Source organism: Callorhinus ursinus, unplaced genomic scaffold, assembly GCF_003265705.2.
Source record: "Callorhinus ursinus isolate GAN/ISIS: 27379988/994484 unplaced genomic scaffold, GSC_fseal_2.0 scaffold13, whole genome shotgun sequence".
In the NCBI taxonomy this organism is placed as follows: Eukaryota; Metazoa; Chordata; class Mammalia; order Carnivora; family Otariidae; genus Callorhinus; species Callorhinus ursinus.
The window spans coordinates 27718417-27731394 of NW_027397075.1; the positions used below are offsets into that span (position 1 = coordinate 27718417).

The following is a 12978-nucleotide window of genomic DNA, read 5'->3' on the forward strand; positions in this document are numbered from 1 at the left end:
TGCCTCACATTTATAATCCTGCTGGTCTGCCTGTCTTGTTTATTCTTGAAAAATACTACCGGAGACTTTGCTATTTCTAGACCAGCAAATTGTGTGATGGCAGATTAATACCAGAGGAGCAATGATTCCATTTAACAACAACAAAACCAGCAAAGGGAACTGTGGAAAATGGCACCACAGCTTAGCTGCAAAGGTTTAAGGAGCCCTCCTTAACAAGGGAGGAAATACTGTAGCACCTGTAAACTGACCACCTACCTAAACAAAGCTGGGTTTCTCTGAATGTCACACCCGCACTTCTAGAAATAGGTGCTGTTCCTGTAACAGAAGATGGTTTATCTTGCTGAAACAACTCATTTTCCAGGGTGTATATCAGTCTGAAATGTGAGGTTTATAAAACAAGAAGGGGAATGGCTTTAGGTCTGGGGAAAGGAGTACACCAATTGGGGATGGGAGGTAGTTTGCCTTTTTAAGGCTAAGGTAACAACCTTAGTCAAACGAACCACTGCTTTCATATGTACTATCCGAGCCACTGTGTGTGGTACAGTGTGAGTGCGTGTGCATGCATGCTCTCTTATCACCTCCAGATTCCATCCAAACCTTGCCTCCCCACATCCTCTCCACACTGCACCAATCCAGTCCCCACGCATGAACCGTAGGGTTACATCACCACTGGGAGACTAGAATGGGGTTGTAGTCTTTGACTCAATAGGTATTTGTTGACTGTCTACTGGGTGCCAAGCAGTAGCAACAGATCCACGAGTGAACAAAACACACAGACCTGTTTCCTTTCCTCACAGCTCGCATTCTAGTATGAAATACTGCATGTTTTTGGAACTCGTGCTTCTATACATTCATCTTCTCATATGAGTTTATTCCATCCCTTATTAGATGACACATTTTTTGGGTGTAGGGACGGTGCCATCTACTTCCTCTGTGGTGTTCTGATCACATCCTACAGAGAGGTTTTCACACAAGTCCGAATACTTAATTCCTCACACTGAATGTAAAGGAATGAGTTTTTTTAAAGGCGGTGTTTTTCAAAGGTAGGCTGAGTACCACTTGGAATCAAAAGCATTGGAACGATTACCGAGCCAAGGAAAAAGGAGTCTCCATTTTTGGTTTTCCCAATCCATCACATTCCCAGAAGGCAAGTTTTGGTGCGGTGCTAGCACGTCTTCAGCCCAGGTTAATCTGCCTTTCAATTAAAGGGATACAGGCCTTGGGCTCAGAACCTGTGGCAAGCAATATTATCTAGCTAGAATTTAGTAACTTTTGTCTATTGTATTTATTTTATTACCTCCAGTTAAGGACAAGTAATACTAGTTTTACATTTATGGCAGTAAAACAAATTTATTCAAGTGTAACGGTGAATGGATTTCAAGCAAAATAGTAAATAAACCTTCAGGTGGTTACTCACATATGGTAAAACTCCTGAAAGTGAAAGCCCACAAGAATTTAGGAACATTTGGCCAAAAGTATAGCATTAACAGAAGCCAAGTTTTCCTGGTTCTGTACCTGTTTGGGCAAAATCTAATTTGAACTTCATTTTAGAACAATAGCACGCCCTGCCTGCTCAAACTTCACTTACTACCAGAGGGAACAGCTCTGGCTCCAAATTAAAAACATTATCAGTAATCAGAGATGAAAATCCAGTTATCAGACCCTTTCAAAGGCCAATGATCGCTCCAACTCCTGGCTTCTTAAAGGATTCATGCCACTTCTCTAGAGATCAGTGTATGTCTGGCCCGTGGAGGAGAACCAAGTGGGCTTCCTCTGAAACTTCAGGACTGAGGACCTTATGAATACAGAGGGAAATTATCCAAGGAACATTCAAGAGCAGTTTTAATTGAGTGAGTAAAGTGATCTGGATTTCAAATGCAACAGGGAAAATGTGCCTTTCCCTTAGCTCCTTTACGAGGGAGCTAGTGCACTAACCAGCAGGTTACCTCCCATCCGCTAGGCTCTGCCCTGGGAAAGCCGACTAGGAAAGAGTCTGTCAGTCTGTCTCCCCGATGCCCGGCCGCAGTCAGCACTCCCATCCTACCCGGTGTAAGATAAAGGGGGTTAGACCAAGGCAGATACCTTGGCTCGCATCTGATTTTTGTATTTTTCTCTCAGAGATTGTCAGCATTGGTCTGTTCTGAGAAATTAAGTATCTCACGAAGAGGTGCTGACTCTTACTTGACTACAGAATCCTGCTATTTGATTGAGGCACAAATGAATTCCACACCCCAAGAAGGGGTCCATATTGTGATAAACCGCAACACCGCATCTCCAGCTGACTTGTCCACAAAGCCTTTAAGATACTGGGTTTTCATAAAGTCAGGACTCCCCCAAGCAGTCTGTCAAGGGCTGCCTTTTCCAAGGAAATGCACACCTCCCTCTAGTGTTGGCCCTTCATAGACCGGGAAGGAGCCAGCACAGGGTGACTGGAAACCCATCTACTCAGCCGCCCATAGTGCCTGACAGAGTTGCTGGGTCGATCCTTCGGTTTAAGTGTTTTGGGATCAAATACTTCACTCCCGTGAAAGGCGGCCCCTCAGTACCCATAATTTCTCATAGGGATTTGCGGTTATTAAATTAGGAAGTAATGGAGACGCGTGGGGCAGGCCTGCAGGAATGGGAAGAGGAACCATTCCTTTGATAAGGAGCAAGGGTTCTAAAATGACCAGTGGGGGAGGATCAGGCCTTGGGGGAGGTTCTGGTGATTCTGCACTGGAGCCCCCAGGCAGCAAGGGGATGGTATAAGGCTAACAGGCACTTCGGGGTTCTACCAAAGAAAAGGGAATGTGACCTGAGATGCCCGTGCCTACAGAAACCTTTGCCTAGAGCTGGCCTCTTCTTTTCTTTCACTTATTAATTTCCACAGAACCACGTTCCCCTGTGCCCAGCACTGACCATGACGCTGACCGTGACCTCGGGGAGGGGGCTATCCACACAGACAAGGTCCCTGTTCCATAATTTTGGTCTTCACACCTCCAAATATCTTAAATGGCCTGTCCTATTCTCTGATCCGTACCTAATTTCCTTTCCCTCCTTCTCCTGCCAGTCATCCCTGTCACTAGCACACCAAGCACACCCATCTAGGGTAACGCAGTGATGCATGAGCCCTGGTCCTCAGAAATCTCGAATCCCGGGAAGAGGAAAACCCACGCGCTCAGATCAAATCGCTAGTGCGTGCTAAGGTGCAAGTGGAGAGAATAAACTGCCAGTAGGACACGAAACATTTCACACAGGGGTTAACATTCAACTTGAGTGTTGAGGACGAGCTTCATTTAATGTAGCTGAAGGGAACGGCGAAGTTTAGCTGCTACAGGACTATTGGGCTAACGGGTCACCACTACTTTACTAACCTGAAGCTTGGTTCTTTCTCTCTCACCGTTAGAGTTAAGAACAACAGCTCACACTTCTTTCTTCCTTCACAGCGTAGTCTAATTCATACGCAAGTCTCACCTCTCGCAACAGCTCTGTGAAGTCGTTCCCCTCATCTCCACACAGATCAGGATCCTGGGGCCGAGGGTCCACGACTTCCGCAGGCAGCGAGTTGGGGCCCTTGCTAAGTCAGCAGGACCGGAATCTGAATCTTTACCTACAACTCTAAGCCTCTTGCCTCTTCATCTCCTATGGAGTGGACTCTGCATTTGCCCATGACTGTGTATCTACATTATCAAAAATTCTCTAACAATGGAATTCAAATAAATATAAATCTTCTGTAATTGCTTCAAGTGTAGACGCGGCAAAAGCTTCGAGGGAACCATTTTTGCCCTGAGTACAGTGTATAGCAAACGCGGGTCTCAAGGCTAGCGATTGTGGTCCCGTCCAGCACTCCCCCCATGGAACTTCGGGAACATGGAGCCAGCATGAAATCCCTTTGCACAGTTATTATGTCTGGCTTTCTATCAGAGTCTCTAGAGAAGCCCACGCTACAGATGCCCAGGCTCTTCCACAGATGACTGAGTCAGGCACTTTGGGGGGAAAGGGCAGCCACCTATTTTCCAATGGTTCTTAAAGCTGGCTGGGCACCAAAAATACCTGTGGAGTTATTCTGTTTCCTTTTAAGTAAGGGTACAGATGTGTTTGAACATTTACAGAATCCATCTCTCCCACTGTCAGTGGAGTTTGGGCACCAAATCAGAATACTTGCACCGAGGCCACTGTACTAGACAGGTTTTCAGATAAAATCTAGTCAAGCTGAATTTGACTGAGGTACAAGTTTGCTAGTGTTCCAACAGTATGATGGTGATTTTCAAATACACCAGCCAATTTGGTAGAAAAACAACTCTCAACTCATTTGGGCCCCTTCTCGCCAGACGGTTTTGCGGGCGTGTGACCTGGCCCATCACACAGGGCCACATGCTGGAAGGGCCATGCCTGGTTTCATGTGCTTTCCACTGCCTCCCTCTTGAGATGCTTAATAGTGGTTGTTGTTTTTTTTTAACTTTAATTTTTAATTTTTTTTAGATTTTATCTATTTATTTGAGAGAGAGACAGAGAGAGTGAGAGAGAGAAAGAGAGAGAGCACAAGCGAGGCGAGGGGCAGAGGGAGAAGCAGCCTCCCGCTGAGCAGGAAGTCAGATGTGGGGCTTGATCCCAGGACTCCAAAGGCAGATGCTTAACGACTGAGCCACCCAGGCGCCCCTCTCAATAGTTTTTGAACAAGGGGCCCTACATTCCGTTCTGAACCAGTTCTGTCGTAGCCCTGGGCCTCTATGCTAGGGCTACTTCTGCATGGTTTTCCTACTGGCTGAGTGGAAGCCGTGGCAGAAAGGGCTGCTTTTAAAACAAGCAGTCAAAAGATCCCTGGTGAGAGCCGGTGGGTCGTGGAGGTGCAGGGGAGGCGCAGGGGAGGCGGGAGTTGGAAGGCTCACCTGGAGAGGAAGCGAGGCCACGACTGCAGGGAATCCTTGGGCAGGGGTGAGGAGGAGCAGAGACTACAGAGGCCACACACAGGAGACCCAAACCCTGCCTGAACTGGGCCTGGGCTCCCTCCCTCTCTGTCTTTCTCTCCAAGTCACCACCTATTTTCCACTCCCCAGAAAGAGCCCTGGAAAGTGGGCCATTGTGAGGAAAGAGGTGGTAGCTGAAGGAGGGGCTCAGAGGAAAGATCCAGCCTTCAGGAGCAACCTACCCTTGCCTCCAGGAAGTCCTCGGGCTCGGACGCTCAACTCTATTTATAGGCTACGAGCAATAACACAGAACTTAGTCATCAGAGTCTCCCCTTCATATAGCTTTACCTTCTCCATAGGTTCAGAGGCCATACTTGAAACGTTTTAAGACAAAATGAAAATTTCACATTAAGATGACTGTATATTTCAGGAATTCTGTAAACCTAGTGTGCTCAGAGTTCTCTTTTAAAGCCCGCTTGATTTTCTTACTGTCTGCCGTCCACTAATGAGAACAACTTCCTTTTTAAAGCTGGAAGGTAATTCTTCCTCAACCCAGAATAGAGTGGCACTGACCTTTCTCTTGACTGGAAATATATACCTTTTTTTTTTTTTCTAATATAACTGAAGATGCAAGAGTCCTTTCTAGAAGTTCATTCTAAAGTTGGGCTTCATGACTCATTATCTGGCCTCTTCTGCCTTGAAGGTGGTTTTGGTTGTAGCGAGTCCCCCCCAACCCCTCAAAAACTCTAAAAATATGAATAGATGCTTGTCACTTCTGTTCTCTTTTCCTCCCTATTCCCAATGATTAAAAAAGTACACTCTGAGAGTTACCATAAGTCACTGTGAGCCATGGGTAGCTGTTCAATGTTTACATTGTAAATTTCACTTTTTCTTTAAAAATGGAGTCCTTGCGACGTTTTAACAGATTATCGCGTGTAATCCTTACAACTGACTTTACAAAGTAGAAATTAGTCCCCCTTTCCAGTCGATGAGCCAGAGTGTCTGCATTTAGAGCTAACTCTTTGACTGAGGGCACATAACTCTGTCTAGTGCCTCGGGTTCTGCCTCGGCTGGTTAGGGTTCCTATAAGGGGTAGAGCCTGGTCGTTTAGAGTTTTATCCCTGGCCTTGCCACTTCCAGGCTGGATGACCTTGAGGAAGTCACATCACCTGTTTCTCAGATTCCTTATCTATAATCTAAGAGTACTTATTACATCGGGTTGTTTTGAAAATTAAACTAAGGAAAGCCCTACAGTGCTAGCATGGAGTAAATACTCCATAATAAATATCATTATTACTGTTTCTCCAATATGCTCACAATGCTGTGACCCATCCTGCTGTATGTCAATGAAGCCATGGGTTTCTGAGCAACTTCACCATTCTGTGAGAGCCAAAACTGCTCAGGCCACTCCTGTCCACCAGAGGAGAACCTACATAATTAATCAGATCACGAATGACAAAGAAGACCTTTGCAAAGACCGTAAAGACACACGAGAACCAAATGCGACATGCAATCCTTAATTGGATCCAGACCAGAAACATTTTTTCTTTCGCTGCAAAAGACATTGATGGGTGAAACTGGTGAGACTTTAATGTCTGCACACAGATAGTAGTACTGTCTTAATTTCCCGGGGTCTAATCATTGTTCTGTGGTGATGGAGTATAGATCACTGTTCTGGATTTGTAAGAGACAGACACTGAAGTATTGAGAAATAAAAGGGATTTATGTCTGTCACTTACGGTCAAACATATATATCCTGATACTACTAGGCCCACACGCGCACAAGGTGAGAGAGAGAAGGGGGGGACGATTGGTACACTGCGACATAGGAAAACGCTAACATTTGGGGAAAGTGGGTAAAGGGTGAGAGTGCTGAATCTGACTTGGAAAGAACTGAGTTTGATGCTAGCCACTATGTCATAGTGCTTAGGCAAGTATGTTGAACTCTCTGAGCCTGTTTCTTAATCTAAAGATTGGGGATAACAACACCTACCTCATTGGGATGAATGTTTATGTACGTTTATGGGTGGATTTATAAAGTTGCAGCACACTGTACAAGTCATAAATTTTCACGAAGCAGCTCAGGCTGGGTTCTGCTGGAAGTCAGAGTGAAGCTAAGAGGTGGGTCATCTCAGCCAGAATATCAGGCAAGCAGGGGAGAACACTCAGATGAAGTTGACACTTGACATTCGAAATTCATTTTTGCCAATTCCCCACAGAAGAAAGGTTTTTGACAGGGAACATATACTATTCTTAATTTTTTTTTTAAAAAGGCCTTCAAATAAGAAAAGAAAATGTAAATATGAGGATGCATTCTTGAGATTAGTGATTTTCATTCTGCCTGTACATCAGAATCACCCGTTGAAGCTTTAAAAATAACGACACACTTGGACCCTATCGTAGGAGAATCTGATTCATTTGGTCTTTGGAAGATCCTGAACATTCACATTTTCAAATGGCTCCGCAGATACTTCTCATGTTCACTAGGGTTGCAAACTACTGCCCTAGACACAGTTAGTGAAAGTAGGTACCCCAGAAATCAGGGCCGGAACCAAGCCCGACTGATGTTGTCGAAAGAGATCTGAAGGAGAGAATGAAACCTCCCAGTTACCTTGGCTTTTGCTGGTATTTGCAGTACACTTAGGCCCTCGACACGAACGGTATGCCACAGAGATGGGTAACTGGCCTCACACAGTGAAATGAGGAATGTGGGCAAAATGGAGGCAGTAAACTTCAACAGGGTCATCTTGGGTGCTCACAAGAAAGAAATCAAAGCAGGCTCACTGAATGAGTTCTATAAACAATACACAGTGACTCACGAAAAGGATCGTCAAGTATGTTCTCTTGGTTCCCTAAGGACTTGGGCCTACGGGGCAGTTGCTGTCTGTGATGCCATCACTGCTGACTGACCTCATAAAGGACACTGGAAACGAAACCCAAGGAATTACGGGACGCTTTTCAAAAAAACCACAGGGTATTTGTTTCTTGGGAAGTTCTTGTTGCTATACTTCATACACATTTCCGTTAGGAAAGCTCCAAGATGAAAATAATGTAATTAGAAACTAGCAACTAAAATTGTTTAGAAGATAGGGCGCTGCTTTGATAAAGACATATAAGAAAAGTAAAAAAGGCTCTCAGATCAGATAAAAGCCGGCAGAACGTATACTCAGAGTTTGTCAGGTAATGATGGGAGCAGTAGGAATGGACCTTTTCACTTAAATCTGGAAAGAAAGTGACAGCAAATGTTAAAGTAATTTAAGATTTAAGGGAAAAAATGACTTCCTTATATCCAAAGACTTGAAGGTTCAAAATGTTCAGAATTATATTTTGATAATCTCTTTGAAGGACAAGCTGAAGAGCAAGTTGAAGAAATACTCTTAAACTTTGATAGCAATGTTATAAAAGGCAATTGCCATATTGTTCTATAAACATTCTTGACTACTACTAGCAAAAAAGTATCCTCAGCTAAATACATTTGAGTGAAATTTTAAACTTCTTATTACGTAAAGAGTCTGTTGCACAGTCCCCGGGGGAAGTGAGTTGGGACAATGGCCGAGTGCAGGCGGCCAATGCTCCTGCTGGGGAGACAGGAGCTGAAGGAAGACGAGATGAGTCGCCAGCCAACTCTAGGAGAAAGGGAGGCTCCGGCCTGTCCTGGGCTCCAAGCACCACCACTGTCACGTGGCTTCCCTGAGTACCAATTATTCCCCAGTCAAAACCTCGGTAGGCTCTCTTTTTCCCATGGTAGACATCCAATCTCAGCGTTGGCTTGGCTTTCATAAAGCCCAACAATACATCCACTGAAAGCAAGTCTTTGGCTGCAGTCACTCTTTGTTTCCACCACTCAAAAGCAGAGAAAGGGCTTTACCACTTGAAATAGCCCTTCCTTCACACCCATAACTCCTGCAGGGCAAGGGATGTCCCTCTTCCTTCTTCGTACACTCCCGAGTTGTTCACATACAGTAGGCCATCAACACTTGCTGAATAAGTGCTGACCTCCTGCGGTTTCTGTTTCTCTTCTTTTTCACACCCTTCTCACCCACTCTTTATCCAAGCTGGTTACTCTTTACCCACTCTTTACAAAGAGGCTTCTCACGTAGTCTCCATCATTGCCTTCTGCCAATCGTGCTGATATAACAACACAAATGCTGACATTCAGTAACAGAATGGAAAGGGCCCTGCTCCTCCAAGACCATGGCTGATTTGCAGGGGACAATTGAGGGCAGTAAAGAACTGGAGAGGAATTAAGAAGGCAAGAAGTGAGAGGCCGTATTCCTATTAAAAAGGGAAAGTGAATAGGGCTTCCAGAAAGAGGCAAGTACAACATGCTTCAGACAAATGCTTTTCCTGTCAATACTTAATCTTAACTTATTAACAAGAGGACCTTTGGCCCATAAATACTACAAAAGTTCTTTGAGTTTTTGGAATAACATAAAACAGTGAGTTATCTAAAGCCTTATTAGTTTAAAGATTTCATTTAGAATAGTTTGGCTTTTCGTTTATAGCCTTCTGTTGAGTGGTGTACCTCTGCCTTGGCCCCATCAAAAGTCTAGGTCATTTAATTCATGTTTCATATTCTCTTAAACGACTCAAAACAACAGTAATGCCAAAGGCTAAGGCAGAACTCAACCAATTAAAATACTTGGCTGTTGGCATACCCCTCTGGTGCTATTTTAAAGATTCATGTAAACATAGTCAAGACAGGATTCTGTCTTTGGAAAATTTACAGGAGAGAAAGATGGCGTTGTTTCACGATTATACCCATAATAACAGAAATGACAACAACACTGAAAATAATGTGGTAGAGACTGATACTCAGTCTTTCTTTCCCCTTCATAAAGAGAATTTGGATTTCATTAGGGGAAGCAAAGTACGTAGTCTTCATTACACATGGGTGGAGGGGAGGCCTGTGACTAATTTTAGACCAATGTCATGTAAGCAAAGTTGTTGGGTAGGGCTTCCTGGAAAGCTCACTAAAAGCAGGCACACTCAGCCTGTAGTGTCTTTTTGCCCTTTGCCCTTTAGTTCCTTCTGCCTGGAACAAGCAGGAGGCTGGAGCACAGTAGCCACCTTGGACCTAAGAGGCAATCACAGGGAAGGGCCAAGATTACTGCAATGATCTTAGGCCTGAAGTCTTGAGCTGCTGAACCAAAGCCTGTCACTAAATCTGCCGGTGCCTTGACCTTGGCCTGTCCAGTCTCCAGAACTATGAGAAATAGATTTCTGGTGGTTATAAGCCACCCAGTCGATGGTGGTGTTACAGCAGCCTGGATGAACCAAGACAGGTCTGTCTCTTCATAGTTTCCTTTTCAGCAGGAAGAGTCACTCTGTTAAACCTGAGACCTCCTTGCTTCGTTTCCCCATAAGAAAACTTCTAATTTGTGCTATTTTTGGCATTTCTGTTCCTAGCAGCCAAATTCTTCACAGATATAAATAACAGTAATAACCACGACGGTAATGGCGACAACAGCAGCACTGGTCTAAATGCTTTGCATGCATCATCACGTTTAATACACATCATGATTCTCATGGCCCTGTGATTGTTACCTGCACAGGATAGTACAGGAAACTGAAGTGTGGGTCCCACAGCTAGCTAAGAAGCAGAATTAGGGTGTGAATTGGGCAATCTAATTTTAACCCCACGTGCTGTGCTTTCTCCCACCCAGCTAAGTGACGGAAGTCAGCGAGGAGCTCAGCTGAGGTTCTGGGGTCATGTGTGCTGTTTTCCATGGCTATTCTCCTTTATGCTAAACACACATTTCCAGTGTAGGCATCTCCAATAAAGATTCCTAAAACATACAAACCTAATGTTTAAAAAGAGTGAAGTCCAATCCAATAATTGCAGAAAGAAAATCTTCCCTCCGTGAGGATTCCGAACCACCTGTCCTGTTCCTGTCACACTCCTTACACTTCATCAGCCAGAGCATTTCAACTGGACCTCATCCTCAGTCTGTAAGCATCGGGGAGGGGACCTATGTTCACTGATTTACTCAACCCTTACCCTTTTCGATGAAATCACTACCAAGGGATTAATTAGTGGCAGCACACTTGGTGTCTTCTTCTACCCACCCCCCACCCCCGCCTGGGACCAATGACTCCCCTAACATGGATCAACATGACCTACCTTCACTGGGACACACTTGGGTTGATTTTGAAAAAACAAAGCAAAACAAATCACTCTGAAGCTGCCTGTAATTTTTTGGAGGCCCTTTCCAAGCATGGAATGACCTTTCTGATCAAAGCTATGCTTTGAATCCATCATACATGATACAACAATAAATTTGAGGGAAATTTCAAAATACTGGCTATTATAGTTAGGTCAACTGAAAACTAGTTGAATGGTTTGGAAAATCAGAATCACAGAAATTAAGAACTTGAAAGACCTGAGAACATTCTGTGCAATTCCCTCAATGATATTACTTCCTCCTTGTTATGCACTCGCTGTTTCTTAAAAATGAAAAATGACAGAAAAATGCTGATGTTTAACACTTCTGTCACAGAGATCCAGCTTAGACGTGGAAAACCAGACATGCATATGACAAATCCAGCCAGAAGCAGGACACACCGGTTATCTACCGATTCCACTCTCCAACTCCCTCCAACCTCCTCCATATCCATCCCGCCACTGGCGTTTTCTTAACATCGCTCCTGACTCAGAAAACAAAACAACCCTTCACAACCTGGACCAGGCCAACGATTCCAAGTTCTAGCATAACCCTCAGTCCCTTCAGATTTTAAACTCTCACCATTCAAATTTCAAATCATTAACTGAAAGCTTCATCTTCTGCCTGTTTCTGGGTCTGTAGACATTCAATTCCTTCTGCCCACTATGCTCTTCCTGGACACTCTTCCTCCTATCCCCACTTTTGTACTTTGTGACCTTAGAATCTCTATTTTAAGCCACTAACCAACCAACAGAAAAATTCTTGTGGAACTTAAGAAACTGGTGGGTGGCCAGACTAACCATCCAAATCAGGGGTCTGGGCTTGGTAGGTAAAAGGTTCAACTAAGGACATATAACACCAAAAAGGACTAAGATCACTTCTACACCAAAGGCAGAAAGATAAAACTCTGTCGCTTGGGACCCTCTTTCTTTTGAAAAATTTAAAACATCTTATAGTACAAAAGGGAAAATGCTTTGCTATTTCGAGCTTCTTCTTTCACTCTTGTAAATGACATCTGTGATGTCAACATTTAATGAGAGCTATTTGGAATTTGGCACCGTTAATTCATGTGAGAATGCCAATTCCACTGAGTAAAGGAGATATTAGAGTCATATTTAACATAAAGTGCAAATATTGCATTGAAGTGGGTTCAGGATAAAAATGTCAATTATATGTAAAAATTAAATACCACCTTTTTGAATCACTTGTCTTGGCATCATGGAAAATTTTTCAGCCTTCTCCAGCAAGAGTGTCAGATCTTGGGAACAGTAATTCATAAATGGCCTGATTCCACAATGAGTCAGTGACTAAAATACTCTGGATAAATGTTTCACTTACTTATATTGTTGGGTCAAAACTCCAGTTTGTTGAATTATCTGTGTTGGTGACATCTTTCAAAGAGTTAGTTTACCGCTTTGCATCCTTTCAGGATGCCCCCGTGTCGTTGACACACACAATACACTGAGTAGACAGGATTTATGGGGTACTGAATGGGTACCCCAAGCCTTCAAAACCTGCAAAAGGAAGTTTAGTAAAATAGGCAGCCGCATAGAGCTTTTCCTCTTGAACGAATGGTCTGGGCACCAAGGAAAGATCCTACTGAATCTCTGACCCTGGGAATGCTAAAATTATCTCTTGCAGTAAACAGGGACATTATATTGAAACCTTAAATTATGGGAGATTATGAGAATGACACTTTTTAACTAACAAAACCAAGCCATAAAAAAATCTAGGGTTTTAATGTAACCTCTTTTACTTCCTTTTAAAATGGAAGTCCTTCAGATCACATAGAAATTTAATCTCTGATTTAAAATTTAGTGCTAAATATGAGCCAAAGACTTAAGGACTCTGAAACTAAGATTAAATATATACTTTTTTAAAAAGTATGCAGCTTTTCAAATTAGCCTTGATGGCTGTTACATTCATAA

At 43.6% G+C, this 12978-nt stretch overlaps 1 protein-coding gene across 4 annotated transcripts in view; it reads right to left on the minus strand.

Moving 5' to 3' along the window:
• NME7 (NME/NM23 family member 7) overlaps nt 1-12978 on the minus strand; it is a 311708-nt gene that overhangs the window by 1016 nt on the left and 297714 nt on the right. The window lies entirely within an intron of this gene.